Genomic DNA, 14,414 nt, shown 5'->3' with positions numbered 1-14,414 from the left:
ATCTACCAGCCTTGGTCCTGGCCCACTGGCTGGGTCCTGCTGGGCCACCTCTGAGGCAAATTGCAGTCAGAAGACAGGCAGCTCCCCTCCCTACAGGGGAAAAACAATCAAAGCTGATTGCCTGCTTAGGCGAAGGACTGACACTGTGGTGCCAACAGCAGGACAACCCCACTCCAGCAAGGGGGCAGGGAAGGCTACCCCCTTCTTACCTTGCTGGTAATTATGGGGGGTTTTTTGGTTTGCTGGAGAAGCGCTCCTTGGGCCTGCTGTGATCACCTGCCTCGAAAATACTGATCAGAGAACACAGAGATGGAGGATGATGAATGCTCCCCAGAGCAGGGCTGATTTACGCTGCCACTGCCAGAGGGGAAAGTGCAAAGTGTGGAGAAACAGAGGAGGAGCCGTGCCACAGTAGTAAAACATTTCACTGGCAGTTGTTCACCTGGCAACATACAGAATTGTTTTAGAACAGTGAGATTCTTTAGCTCAAGTCGGAGGCAGGAAAGACTGAAATGAAGCCACCCACACATTTCCTGTCAGCACCGAACAGCCATCTTGCCACAGAGTCTTTTGATCATTTATGGCCCTTCCCTCTGCACAAAACACACAAGAAAAATCAAATCACACACTTATAAGTAGGGTTTTTTCCCCATAAAACTAAGTCTTTCAGTGGCCTGGGGCCTAATTTTTAAATCTGCTTTATTACTGGACCAAATTGTTGAATAGTAACAGAGAGAAAGCCGTGCTCGTCTATATGCTATGAAAACAAAAAAGCAGTCCAGTCGCACTTGAAAGACTGACAAAATAATTTATTAGGTGATGAGTTTTTGGGGGACAGACCCACTTCTTCAGACCATAGCCAGACCAGAACAGACTCAATATTTAAGGCACAGAGAACCAAAAATAGTACTCAAGGTTGACAAATCAAAAAAATATTGTCAAGGTGAGCAAATCAGTGAGTAGAGGGGCAGAAGGGGTGGGGAAGTCAAGAATTAGATTAAACCAAGTATGCAGAAGAGCCCCTATAATGACCTAAAAAATTCCCATCCTGGTTCAAACCATGTGTTAATGTGCTGAGTAATATTTTTCTGATTTGTCAACCTTGATTACTATTTTTGGTTCTCTGTGCCTTAAATATTAAGTCTGTTCTGGTCTGGCTACGGTCTGAAGAAGTGGGTCTGTCCCACGAAAGCGCATCACCTCATAAGTTATTTTGTTAGTCTTTAAAGTGCTACTGGACCGCTTTTCTGTTTTCATGGAACAAATTGTGAGAGCCTTGCCCTGTTTTTAGCTTACTCAGGTGAAATCTCACTGGAGCTTTGCCTTTTATAAAAACTGAGGAACTAGGACTTGTCTAAATGAACACTTAGTTCATGGTACACTAGACTGTAAACCTACCCTCACACTAGCCTGCTGTGCCCCACATAGGAGGGGGACCCTGCTGCCACCCCTTAAAAGTCCTCTAGCGTGTCTCAATAATTTGGGCTGCATTAAGGTGCATTAGGGAACTTTCATTGCATGCAAGCAGTATCCATAAGGATATTGACTGCATGGCGTGCCAGCGTGGGGGAGATTGTCTGTCAGGCTTGTCACAAACAAAGTGTTAGGTTGGACAATTCCTCACCTGCAGCCATTTAGGGTTTGTCTAGGACTCAAGCTAGGGCAGCCTCGAAAAGTTTGTGTCATGGAAATATTTGTAGAGTGTTGTGGACTAACACTTACAATCAGTTAACCTGAGTTAAAACAGACCATACAGCTTAGCCTATGATAGGTAAAGCCACCTGAGGAGGAGCCAGAAGTGATTCCTTCATTCCTGGACTTGAATAGGTGATTTAGTCATTACTAAGTCCTTCTGTGGGGTGCACCTTATTCTCTACTCCAAGGTAACCCACTGGCCAGTATATAAGGAGGATGTAAATGTGGCCCCACATCAGTTCTCCTGCATATGATCTTTGCTTTCCTTGTACCATATTTGTTTGGTGTCTCTTGGAGCTCACAGATGGATATTACCAGAGAATGCTTCTAATCAGCCATCATATTTTTTTTGGCATGTATTTAATCATTCGCTTGGGACGCCACATCTCTAATGGTTCAGATTCTTCTAATTAATGTTTTCAACATGACTGTATTTACAGTAATTGGGACTGATTTGAAGTACAGTAAAAGCTGTCATCTCATTCCCAACTAAAGAACCCAATTACCTTGATTTGTTAGCAAATGCATGCAAACAGTTGGCTTTATTACACTCGAAAACATGAGGCCAGTTCCTCAGCTGATGTAAATCAGCAAAGCTTCATCAGATTCAATGGAACCACCTAGTGCAATGAACACTGCCTGACAATGTGGCTTGGAGACCCCAGTTCTAATCTGAGAGCAGGAGTTCAGATTCTTCCCTGACTGACACCCATACAACCTCAATGAAGTCAAGGGAAACACTGACCCAAGGACAAGGATTTCCCTTCTATAGTCATGCGTTAATCGAGCTGGTACTTTTATAACAGCCACTTCTCAGTGTATTAATGCACTTTAAAGACTTACTTGATCTTTTGAGGCCTTGTTCTGCCTTCCCTTATACCAGTCGTACTCACTGATGTCAGTGGGGGTACTCTTTACTTACTGAAGCCTCAACAACACAAAAATCTGTATGGAACAGAGCCACATTGTACAGGGCTGTGAACAACTTTGGCCCCTGAGCGCCATTGTTCAATTGACTTACCTCTCGTGTAGATGTGACTAGGCTGCTGGGAGAACTCTTTGGCTGTGGCCACACTCCCACTTCCTTTCGGAAGGGGCATGTAAAGTATGGCCATTCGAAAATGCGACTGAGGCACTGCCATGCATATGCAGCACCTATTTAGCATAACGGTGGCCACGCGAATTTCAAAGCTGCTAACTTTAAAGTGCTGACTGGCAGCCTAGCTGTGGGTGCTTTGAAATATGTGCCCAGCTTCAAAATTCCCTTACTCCAAAAATGAATTGGGAAGAGCAATGCTGTGAGAAGCAGGGCTTCCTTTTGAAGAAGCCCCCTGTATAGGGCTATTTTACATTTCGAAAGCAGCACTTTTGACTCAGCAAGTGGCCACTATTATGCAAATGAGGTGCTAAATATTCGTATCAGCCCCTCATTAGCATTTCTGATCTGCTGCAATTACATACCCTTTCCAAAAGGGATGGGTAGTGTAGACACAGCCTGTCCTAACAGCACCTATTTTGAAATAGGTGTTATTTTAAAATAAATGCAATGTATGCAGACTATGTATTCTGAAATAGCTAATTGCTATTGGGAAATATAGTTTGTGTGTAGCAACCTGGTTTCAAAATATCTATTCCAGAATAGCTTATTTTAAAATAAAGCTGCTGTGTGGAAGTAGCTCCATTGATCTAGCTACTGCTTCTTGGAGAGATGGTTTAACTACATTCTTCTACATGGAGAGAAAAACCCCTTGGGCTGATATAGGGAGTGTCTACACTATGGCATTACAGCAGCACAGCTGTGCCATTGTAGAGTACTCATACCTTTCATGTAAATCAGATCAGAAACAAGCCCTTGGTATTTGCACAAGAAAAATTATTCTTGTTACATCTAAATTGTAACTTTAATATCCTTTATTATAATTGAGGGATATTGCTTTGAAGATTTTCAAAAACCAGAAAATAGGATGGATGCAGAAAGTCACCAATGAGGAATTATATAGAAAGATACAGCCGAAAGAGAACCTACTGCAAAGGTTACACAATGGAACGTACAGCTATTTGAGGAATGAACGATGAATGAAAAATCAAGACCCTGGTATTCTGCGTAATGGACAGTTTAAATAGGAGAGGCAGACCCGACAGAGAATGGGTAGATGATACAGTAGATTGGTGTAGAGCTACTTTACAGAAACTAAGCCACTCTGCACTGGACAGGGAAAGATGGAAGGAAATAGTGAGAGAGACATCAGACACCAATGGGCGCTGAGCCCATGGTTGTTGTTGATGATTTTCAAAATACTACACAAACTGTTTACTTGCTGATTAATTCATAAAACCCCTGTGAGGTAGATAAGCAAGATTATTTTATAGATTGGAAAATGGAGCAATGGAGTGAAATGACTTGCCCATATGCACAGTGTGAGTCAGGTGGCACATGACCAGAATTAGCCACCATTGGTTGACCGTTAGCTTCTCAGTGTCAGGGCAGGCGCTGACAGGGAGCACAATCTGAATGCTGATCTGTGCCTTTGCCTCATGTCCACTTATAGGCCTTGTCTCCATTAAGGAGAAAGGTGGGTATTTAACATGTGAAAATCCTAGTGTGGCCAAGGTAAATCATAGTTTTAAAACACGTTTACTGTTCAAGGTGAACTCTAGTGGGAAGCCTAATATTTTCCATGATCACGTGTAGATGGAACAAACAGAGTTACAGTAAAACTCTTTCATATCTGACACCCCTGGGACCAGCATGGATATTCAAATGTGCTACATGGTGGAGAGATGTCTTCCCCGACTCCCCGACGTGGCTCCATGCCTGCCTGCAGGGTGCTCTTGTCCCATTCCTGCCGTAATGCAGTGGTCTCGCTCGGCTCCTTCTTCTCTGCCTTGTGGTGGGCCAGCAGCTCCTCCTGGTCATAGCTCGGCCGGTGTGGCAGCTCTCCTGCCGCCAGTTGCACCACTGGGCTGCCCTTCTCCTTTACCCGTGCCTCCTTCTGCCGGGCAGCCCTCGGGCTTCACCATGCTGCTCCAGCTCCCATCTTGCCATGCAGCTCCTGCTTCCTTTGCGCCTGCCCCAAATGGTGGGGCTTCCCCTCCCCCAAAGTCAGCCCCCTCCGGCTTCAGCACAGCTGCACACTCAGGGGCATTCATGGGGGCCTTCAAGGCCCCGCAACAGCTGGTGCAGACCACCCCACCTGGATAATATAGCACCTCCCCTCACTGGGGCTGCCTTGTCCTGGGCCGCCAGGCACAAGCTGCTCCCAGGGCAGCAGCTGGATTCTTTTCCCTGTGTGACCAATGGGCGGGAGAGGAGTGGGATGGGAAGCAGGCTGTGAGGAGGAGGCCTGGGTACTGGGATGGTGCCTAGTGCTAGTTGTTTGAGAATTTCAGTAGATTGAATGCTGGTTAAAAGAGAGTTTACTGTAATTACAATTAGCCTTGTCTAGACTAGGGATTTAAAATAAGTTAATTAAAATGTGTTAGCTAATGTATCTGACAAATAACCCTCTTTACCAGAACTAGATAAAGCCTTGAATCAGGGGCAGAACTCAGGAGTTCCTGGCTCCCAACCCAAGAGGCCGAATATTAATTTCTTCTCTCTTTTTTGGAATCAAGTTTTCTGGCTGAAAAGGGTTAACATGCTGTTCAATAAGTAAACAGCCCCTTGCTCATCTAGTTACTTCACACAAGAGTTTCTTACCACTATTTTAGTTTGTTTAATTTTTGTTAAAAGGATCTTCCTTCCAAAGCACCTACTTACAATTGAATCCTACTCTAAATTCATGTCAAGATCAGTTTATGTATTCACTGTTGAATTAATTTCAAATATGTGCTCCCTGGGTTCTTTTCCCAAAGGGATAGAAAGGCCTCTCAAGCTGCTTTAAATGTCTCATTACAAATACTTCATTAAAAACTACGTCACAGATTGTGTCAATCTGGTCCACGCTTTCATGCCAAAAAGTAAAGACTTTCAAGCTGTGCATTTCTTTCTATTAAGTTTCCAATCTGTTTTTAGAATCTCAATCAGTTCTTTAAGGAATGCTAATGTTAATTCTCCCTTTAGTCCTTAAACTAGCCACTGGGAAATGCACATGCATAATGCTTTCCTGTTCATGCATGTATTGTTGTAATAATCAATGCTGGAAGGGCAGAGTACTGTGTACATATATATCTTTTCTGAAGGAAGCACAGACCTTCTAAACTCAGGGGGCCAGACTTTGCATTGGTGTAAATCAGGAGTAACTCAATAGAAATCAATAATAAGCATAAGTGACAGGAGAGACTTTATATTTTCCTTCACTCTGGTACATTCCCCTCAGTTTCCTAGGAAATCCACTTCACATATATGGTTCCAAAAAGACCATTGAATGTCCCCATTCCTCCTAGAGATTCCATTAACCTTGTCTTCCTGCGAAAGAAGTTCCATACATTCTCACAATGGTAAGTAAATGTTTGCATTTCTTAACACAATGTATCTCACATGTATTAGCCCTAATTCACTATGCTGTAACTAAATTCAATCGCGTTCATTGAGGATATTACAGAATATTGTTGCAGACCTCACCTCCAACAATAAATGCTGCTGTACCTCGGACGTAGGTTGTTATCCAGTGTATTATTAAGTTGTTGTGCCTGATCAAGGAAGTATGGGTGGGGAAGGGAGTCAAGTTCTTCCTGCCTGTGGAGTTGGAATTTATTGTAGGCTCTCAGTAAATCCCTACTAAGGTTTTGATAAGCAAATATTAAAATTTTCAAACTCCCAATTTCCCTCGTCACTTAGATGAGGTAACCACAACCACACAAAGTATTCAAGATTTGGGCATATCATGGATTTATATAATGGCAATATGTTATTTTCTGTCATATTATGTGTCCCTTTCTTAATGATTCCCAACATTGTTTGTTTGGTTGGTTTTTGATGGCTGAGATATATTGAATGGATGTTTTCAGAGAACTATCTAAAATGACTCCAAGAGCTCTTTCTTGTGTGGTCACACTTAATTTAGACCCTATCCTTTTATATGTATAGTTGGAAATACATTTTCCAATATGCATTACTCTGCATTTTATTAACAGTGAGTTTCCTCTGTCATTTTGTTGCCCACTCTTCGAGTTTTGTGAGATGCTTCCGAAGCTCTTTGCAGTCTGCTGTGAACTTAACTATCTTGAGAAATTTTTATCGTTTGCAAGTTTTCCTGCCTCTTTGATTACCAATTTCTCCAGATCATTTATGAATATGTTGAATAGGATAGGTCACAGTAAAGACCCCTGAGGGACACCACAATTTTCTGCATTCTGAAAATTAACCATTTATTCCTACCATTTGATTCCCATCTTTTAATCAGTTACTGATCCATGAAAGGATCTTTCCTCTCATCCCTTGACAGCTTACTTTTCTTTGGAGAGGGACCTTGTCAGAGGAAGTCTAGAAATCTAAGTGCAGTATATCCACTGGATCCCATTTGTCCACATGCTTATTGACTGCACCAAAGTATTCTAGTAGAGTGTTGAGACACAATTTTCCATTACAAAAATCACGTTGACTACTCCCTGGCATATTGTGGTCATCCATGTGTCTGATAATTCTGTTTTCACTGTAATTTCAACCAGTTTGCCTGGCAGTGAAGTTAGATTTGCCAAGATCACTTCTGGAGACTTTTTTTTTTTAAATTTGATGTCACATTAGGTCTCCTGCTGTTATTTGGAACAGAAGCTAATTTAAAGGATAGATTATACACCACAGATAGTAATTCTAACTCTGTCAAGAAGCCTCTATGAGCTCCATGCCAGTCCCAAGCCTGGATGAAGGAGGAGGGTTGGTCAGATGTGTGTCTATGCGCTGACCGTCAAACAACAATACAAATGAAATCTGATGCCAGTACAACTAAATGATAAAAGATGCCATCTCTGACATCATCTGGATAAACAAGGTCCGCGATACCAATCGAGCAATTGGGGTTGGGTTGATAAGTTGGCTACCGAAAGAAAATTACAGTTAACACATACTCTATCCATTGGAACATGGAACGTCCGAACACTGTGGCCAATTGGAAAATTAGAGCTGCTTCGGAAGGAGATGGAGAGATACCGATGTGAGATACTTGGACTGGCAGAGAAGCATTGGATGGCATCAGGAGAGATATGCAGTTGCAAAGTCATTTGGTCAGGAAATGAACCAAAGCATGAAGCAGGAGTTGGATTCCTTCTTAGCAAAACAGCTAGAAGAGCATTATTAGGATACAAAACCGGTGAGTGCAAGAATGATGTTAATGAGATTCGAAGCAAAACTGTTCAACATCTCAGTCATTCAGGTGTATGCACCCATGTTGGACAGTATGGAGGAAGAGATTGGGCTCTTCTATAAAGACTTGACAAAGACGGTGGAGGAGATACCAAAGGAAGATGTGTTGCTCATCAGAGGAGATTGGCATGAAAAAGTTGGAACAGATAACGAAGGTTGGGAGAGAGTCGTGGGAAGGTTTGGATATGGAGAAAGAAACGAACGAGGTGAGAAAATACTAGAGTCTGCTACAAAGCATGAGATGGTGATCTGCAACATGAGATTCCAGCAAAAGGACTGTGGGAAGTGGATGTGGCAATTGAATGACGAGAAGTCCAAGAACATGATAGATATGATTTTGATAAGAAGAAGATGGATGACATCAGTACAGCAGTGCTGAACTTTCCAAGGAGCGCCTATAGACTCAGACCACAGTCTAGTGATCGCAAACATCAAGATAAAACTCAAAAGAAAATGTAAGACACAGTTTAAGAAAATAAGAGATGCGGTGAGGCTATGTGAAGAAGAAACAGGGAATGCATACAGAGCAGCGCTCGAACAGGAGGTTAAGAATATCACCACAGAGAAAGACCTAGATAAGAGAGTTGCAGGGATAGCCAGTGCTATAGAAGAGGCAATTGAACAGACAGTTCCAGAAGAAGAAAAGATCAATAAGAAGTGGATTACCCAGGAGACACTGAAGCTGGTTCAAGAGAAGAGCACATTGAAGATCAGAAGAGATGTTTCTGAGATGGCAGAACACCAATACAGGGTGAAATGCAATGAGGTAAGGAAAGCAGCCAGAAAGGATAAGGAGAAATGGTTAGAGGAGCAATGTGAAGATATCGAGAGGTATTATGGGGAATGTCAGACCAGGGAGGGGTATAAGACAATTAGGAACATTAATAGGAAATGGCAACCGAAGCAGATGACGATCAAAGATAAGAATGAAGAAGTGCTCATGAACAGGGAGAAGATTGTGCAGCAATGGACGAGATATTGCACCGACCTATACACAGCACAGCTGGACCCGAGTGTCTCAGAGGGACTGATTGAAGAACTGAAAGAGATATTCTCCCCCGAGCACTGAGAGCAAGACCGATATTTCAAAGGAGGAAGCAGAAAAAGCAGTGAAACGACTAAAGAACAACAAGAGCCCTGGAAATGATAAGATCACAGGAGAGATGATCAAATATGGGGGAGAAAGCATGATTCAGGAAATACATCGACTATGTAATATAGCAGGGAAAGAAGGGAAGGTGCCTAAGGAATGGACAAGAGCTATGCTAGGGACAATACCCATTAAAGGAAGTACACTGCAGTGCAAGAACTACAGAATGATTGCGCTAACTAGTCATCTAGGCAAGGTGCTGATGATGATACTGACGGAGAGACTAAGATTGCAGATAGAAAAACATATAGCAGACGAGCAAGCAGGGTTCAGAAAACCTAGAATTACCATACAGCAGATATTGGCACTAAGACTGATAGCAGAGAAAGCTCGACAAATGAACAAGAACATGTACACTTGCTTCGTCGATTTTCAAAAGGCATTTGACAGTATAGATCAGAAAGTAACTTGGGCGGTGTTGGAGTATACAGAGTGAATAGCAGACTGATACGGTTGTTGAAGGATATCAGTGATAATGCAGAGGCAGCGGTAAGAACATGCGGGGAGTTGGGAAGTTGGTTTAAAACAAGGAGAGGTACAAGACAAGAAGATCCAATATCGCTAAGTATCTTCATCGCACATCTGGAGAGAGCGATGGAGAAGATCAAGGAAGAGGTAGAAGGAGTATCTGTGCACCAGAAAAGAATTAACAACCTGAGGTTCATGGATGATATAGTTATCATTGAGGAAGATGAGTAGAAGCTAGCGAAACCGGTGCAGGTGTTAAACGAAGAAGGGAAGCGGTACAGACTGATTATGAACATCAATAAAACAAAAACAATGGTATTTGGAGATAAGGAAATAGGAAGGAAGATCCAGGTCGATGGTATTGAAGTAGAAAAAGTAGAGAAGTTCACATATCTGGGGAGCAACATAACGTATGATCTAGACTGTAAGAAGGAAATAGTGACTAGAATAGCAAAAGCAAAAGCTAGTTTGAAGGCGTTGGATAAGTTCTGGAAAAGCAAAGCGATTAGCTTGAGAATGAAGCTGAGCGTCTTGAAAACGTGTGTATTCAGCAGCATGTTGTACGGATGTGAGACATGAGTGATAACAAAAGATTCAAAAAGAAGAATATTGGTGTTCGAAAGGAGTTGTTATAGAAAGATTCTGAGAATAGGATGGATGCAGAAGGTCACCAATGAGGAATTATATAGCAAGATACAGCTGAAAGAGAACCTGCTGCAGAAGGTTATAAAACAGAAGCTACAACTATTTGGGCATATTTGCAAAATGAAAGAAGAAAGAAAAATGAAGACCCTGGTATTCGGCATAAAGGATGGTTTGAATAGGAGAGGCAGGCCCCACAGAGAATGGATAGATGATACAGTAGGTTGGCAAGGAGCTAGTCTACAAAAACTAAGCCACTCCGCACCGGACAGGGAAAGATGGAAGGAAATAGTGAGAGAGGCATCAGACACCCAGGGGCGCTGAGCCCGCGGTTATTGATGATGATGATGATGGCGATGATAGTAATTCTGCAATTTCACATCTGAGGTCCTTTAGAACTCGGGTGAATGTCATCTGGCCCTGGTGACTTCCTACTGTTTATCAATTTGTTCCAAAAATCTCCTCTATTGGCAATTCAATATGAGACAGTTCCCCAGATTTGTCACCTAAAAAGAATGGTTCAGATTGAGGGATCTTCCTCATTTCTTTAGTCGTGAAAGACTGACGGAAAAATTTAATTTAGTTTCTCTGTAATTATCATCCTTGAGTGCTTCATTAACATCTCAGTCATCTAGTGACCCTATTGGCTGTTTTGCGGTATTCCCACTTCTGGTGTATTTACTTTTTTTTTTTTTTGGCTATTGCTTTTTCATTTTTGGGGCTGTTCTTCACATTCTTTTCTGGCCACCCTAAATTTATTTATTTATTTATGTGTTAAGCTGCTGGAGTTTGTGCTCCTTTGTATTTCCCTCGCTAGGATTTACCTTTCGTTTTGTAAACAATTCCTTTTTGTCTCTCACTGCTTCTTCTCCTTTACTTACTGTTTAGCAAAGGAGGAACTTCTTTGGTTCTCCCGAGCCAGGTCTACACTAAAAGGGAAGGTCAAATTCAGATACATCACTCCAGCTACGTTAACTGTGTAGCTGTAGTTGAGGTGCCTTAATTTGAGTTTCCGTGTGGTCTCCACTGCGGGAGGTCAAATTTCCTTTGCTCCTCATGAGGAGCGGGAGTACTGATGCTAACAGAGGTACCTTCTGAGTTTGATTTAATATATCCCTATCAGATGCGCTAAATCAAACTGGGGAAGATCAGCTGCAGCTGTGTTGCTCTTCTGCTTAGTGAAGACTTACCCTTACCACATTTTCCTAATTTGGGGTATACATTTACATTGAACCTCTATTATAGTGCCTTTGAAAAGTTTCCACACAGCTGACAGGGATTTTATATTCATCTCTGTGCCTTTAAATTTCTGTTTATCTACCTTCCTCATGTTTATGTTGTCCCTCTGGCTGAAATTAAGTGCTACCCTACTGGGCAGCTGTAGTGTTTTCCCCACCACCGAGGTGTCTAATCTAGTTATATTTTGGTCAATATTATCAACCAGTCCAGTATATTCACCTCTTGGACCAGATCCTGTGCTGCATTTAGGACTATATGAAGATTTACCTCTTCTCTTGTGGATTCTAAGACTAGCTGCTCCAAGAAGGACTAGCAGAAAGAAAAAAAATACATCATATCCAACTCTGGGTGTACGCTCCGGTGTAAGGACACCAGTGAGCTCATGTGCTGCATCTCATCCTAAGGACATGTGGCCAGTCAAAGTGGGGATAATTGGAATCGTCTGTTGTATTTGGTGTTTTGGGGTTTTCTAAAAATTTTTATGGACTTTCTAATATGCCTGAGCATTTCACAGTCACCATCATCATCCTGGTCACACGGTCATTAATGTATCCCTACTGCTATATTCTTATTATTAGAGCATGGAATTCCCATCCATATAGTTTCTGAGTTTGGTTTATTAAATGTTTTTACTTCTTTTGAGTCTACACTTTCCCTCACATAACCTGCCGCTCCTGCACCAGCATGACCTGTTCTGTCCTTGCAGGCATGGCGTACAGCGGCTTGCCCACAGATTGCATAATATACTACACAGAAATGTTTAATGCATCTGTTTAATAGACCTTTGCACACATTTCTACCCTTTTGTGAATGGGAAGCATAAGGCTTTTTGGCTTTTGGCTGAAGGAAGTCTGCAGCCACCGGACGCTACCTTTGATCAGAGAATTGTTCCTTTCTGAAGATTATGGAACGTCTAATTAGACTTCCCTCACTTGTGTCTTGCTTTGAAAAATTGGGATAAGAAATTCTCCTGCTACCTCAACGCATCTTATTCTTTCAGAGCTGACTAAATAACAATCTGCAGGCAGAACAAATGTAACAACTTGCGGCCATAAAGTGACAAATTTCTTCCTGAGCCCAGCCAGTGAGAACACATTATACCAGTTGTTGATGTTTACTGCCACAAGGAAATAGATAACCTGTTGGACCCATCCTCTTCATGCTGAAAGTGTCCAAAAGTGGATTCCAAAGCAAGTTAATGTAATGTAAATGACTCTCACTTTATGGCTCCTTTGCGCTGTTAGAATCAGAGAGGTAACCGAGTTCATCTGTATCTTCAAAAACAGCAACAAGTCCTGTGGCATCTTATAGACTAACAGACATTTTGGAGCCGTATGTTTCATGGGCAAAGACCCACTACATTAGACAAAGAAGGTCTTTGCCCACGAAAGCTGATGCTCCAAAATATCTGTTAGTCTATATGGTGCCACAGGACTTGTTGTTTTTACGTTGTTAGAGCAGCAGAAAGGGACTTAGTGTAAATGACAGTTGGGATCTTTGACTCTAGTAACCAGATATCGTTATGTTTCACTGATCCCAGAAGTGATCTGGGGCTGGAGTATCCATGGAAAGAAAATAGTGGATGCTCACCACCCACTGGCAGCCCAGGTGATCATCTTCTCCCACTCCCTCACAGTGTCTGCCGCCCACCAAGATCAACTATTCAGGCACATGCCAGAGGCATTGCATGGGGGGAGGGAGAGGAGTGGGGCAACAGAAGGCAGGGGAGGGGTGGACTGGGGTGGGAAGAGGTGTTACAGGACACCCCCATATTTTATGAAAATTGGCTTATGAATATGAACGTGCATAACTTGAAGAAGCTTTATGCAAAACAGGTCATGTAGCATAGTGTTTTAAAGTGACAGTCTGCTGAATCTATATATCCTATTTTTGAGCATGTACACTTCTTGTCTGTGAAGTTAGAAATAATACGCGTGAACCTGTTTTTAATTCTAAATGTGCTTAGTGATACTTTGGGAACGTAATGGCTTAGTACTCAAAGCAGCAACCTGTGAAAGATTTTATTTTTCCTGGAAGATCAAACTTTGATTGGTCCTTGAAAAAACATGTGACCATGCTTCTTGTACTGGAATCCCTCTTGAGTGCTGTACTTTTCCATGGATATGGGGAGGCTGAACAAAGGATTCCAGCCCTGGGAAAAGTCTGTTTAAGAAACGGAAAGCAATCAATCTTTTGTCTTCTGCTGGCTTTTAAAATTGCCACCCCACCCGAAGTGGATACACAAAAAGAAGCCCAGAAACAAAGAACAGTAGCAAGGGGATGGCCATTGATAAAGGGGGCAGACATTGATAAAGGAGGTGGACTTCTTTATGAACTTTCTCTGTGTAAAACTTTTATATGGGATAAGATGGATTTATTTGGGGTTTTGAGTTCCCAGGTGCTGTCAACAGCCTTATAGCTGAGTCCTCCCAGAACTGAGCTGCTTCAGCATCTGTGTTGTTCTTCAGGGGGAGCAGTAACCCCAACTCTGTGCCTTGGCTGTACGAGACCAGAGCTTCTGGCCCAGAGGGACAGGGTGCTGGGGAGCTCAGAGGGCAGGAAGGCAGGCATCTGGTTAGATCAGCACACTAGGTGAAAAACCCAAATGGATTTCTGTGAACCAACTCATCACAGTGACCCAGGGGAAGGAAGCAGTAGGGCAGGAGGTGCAGCTTTGGGGAAAGAGGTGGAGCCTGGAGTGAAGCAGGGAGATGAAGTGCCACTGTTTATATTCTGTAATCTTTTGCCGGTTTTGTGGCCAAATCCTGTTCTCAGTTATACTAGTACAAATCTGGAGAAATGACTCTGAGGTCAATAGAGCTTCCTCTGATTTACATGGGTCTGATAGATGGCAGAATTTGGCCTGAACCAGAAAGGTCTGATTCACTGCTGCATTATTTTAATTTTACATCTGCATCT

The sequence above is a fragment of the Carettochelys insculpta genome, chromosome 2 (genome assembly GCF_033958435.1).
Source record: "Carettochelys insculpta isolate YL-2023 chromosome 2, ASM3395843v1, whole genome shotgun sequence".
Classification (NCBI taxonomy): Eukaryota; Metazoa; Chordata; order Testudines; family Carettochelyidae; genus Carettochelys; species Carettochelys insculpta.
Note: the sequence above shows the minus strand (reverse complement) of the source record.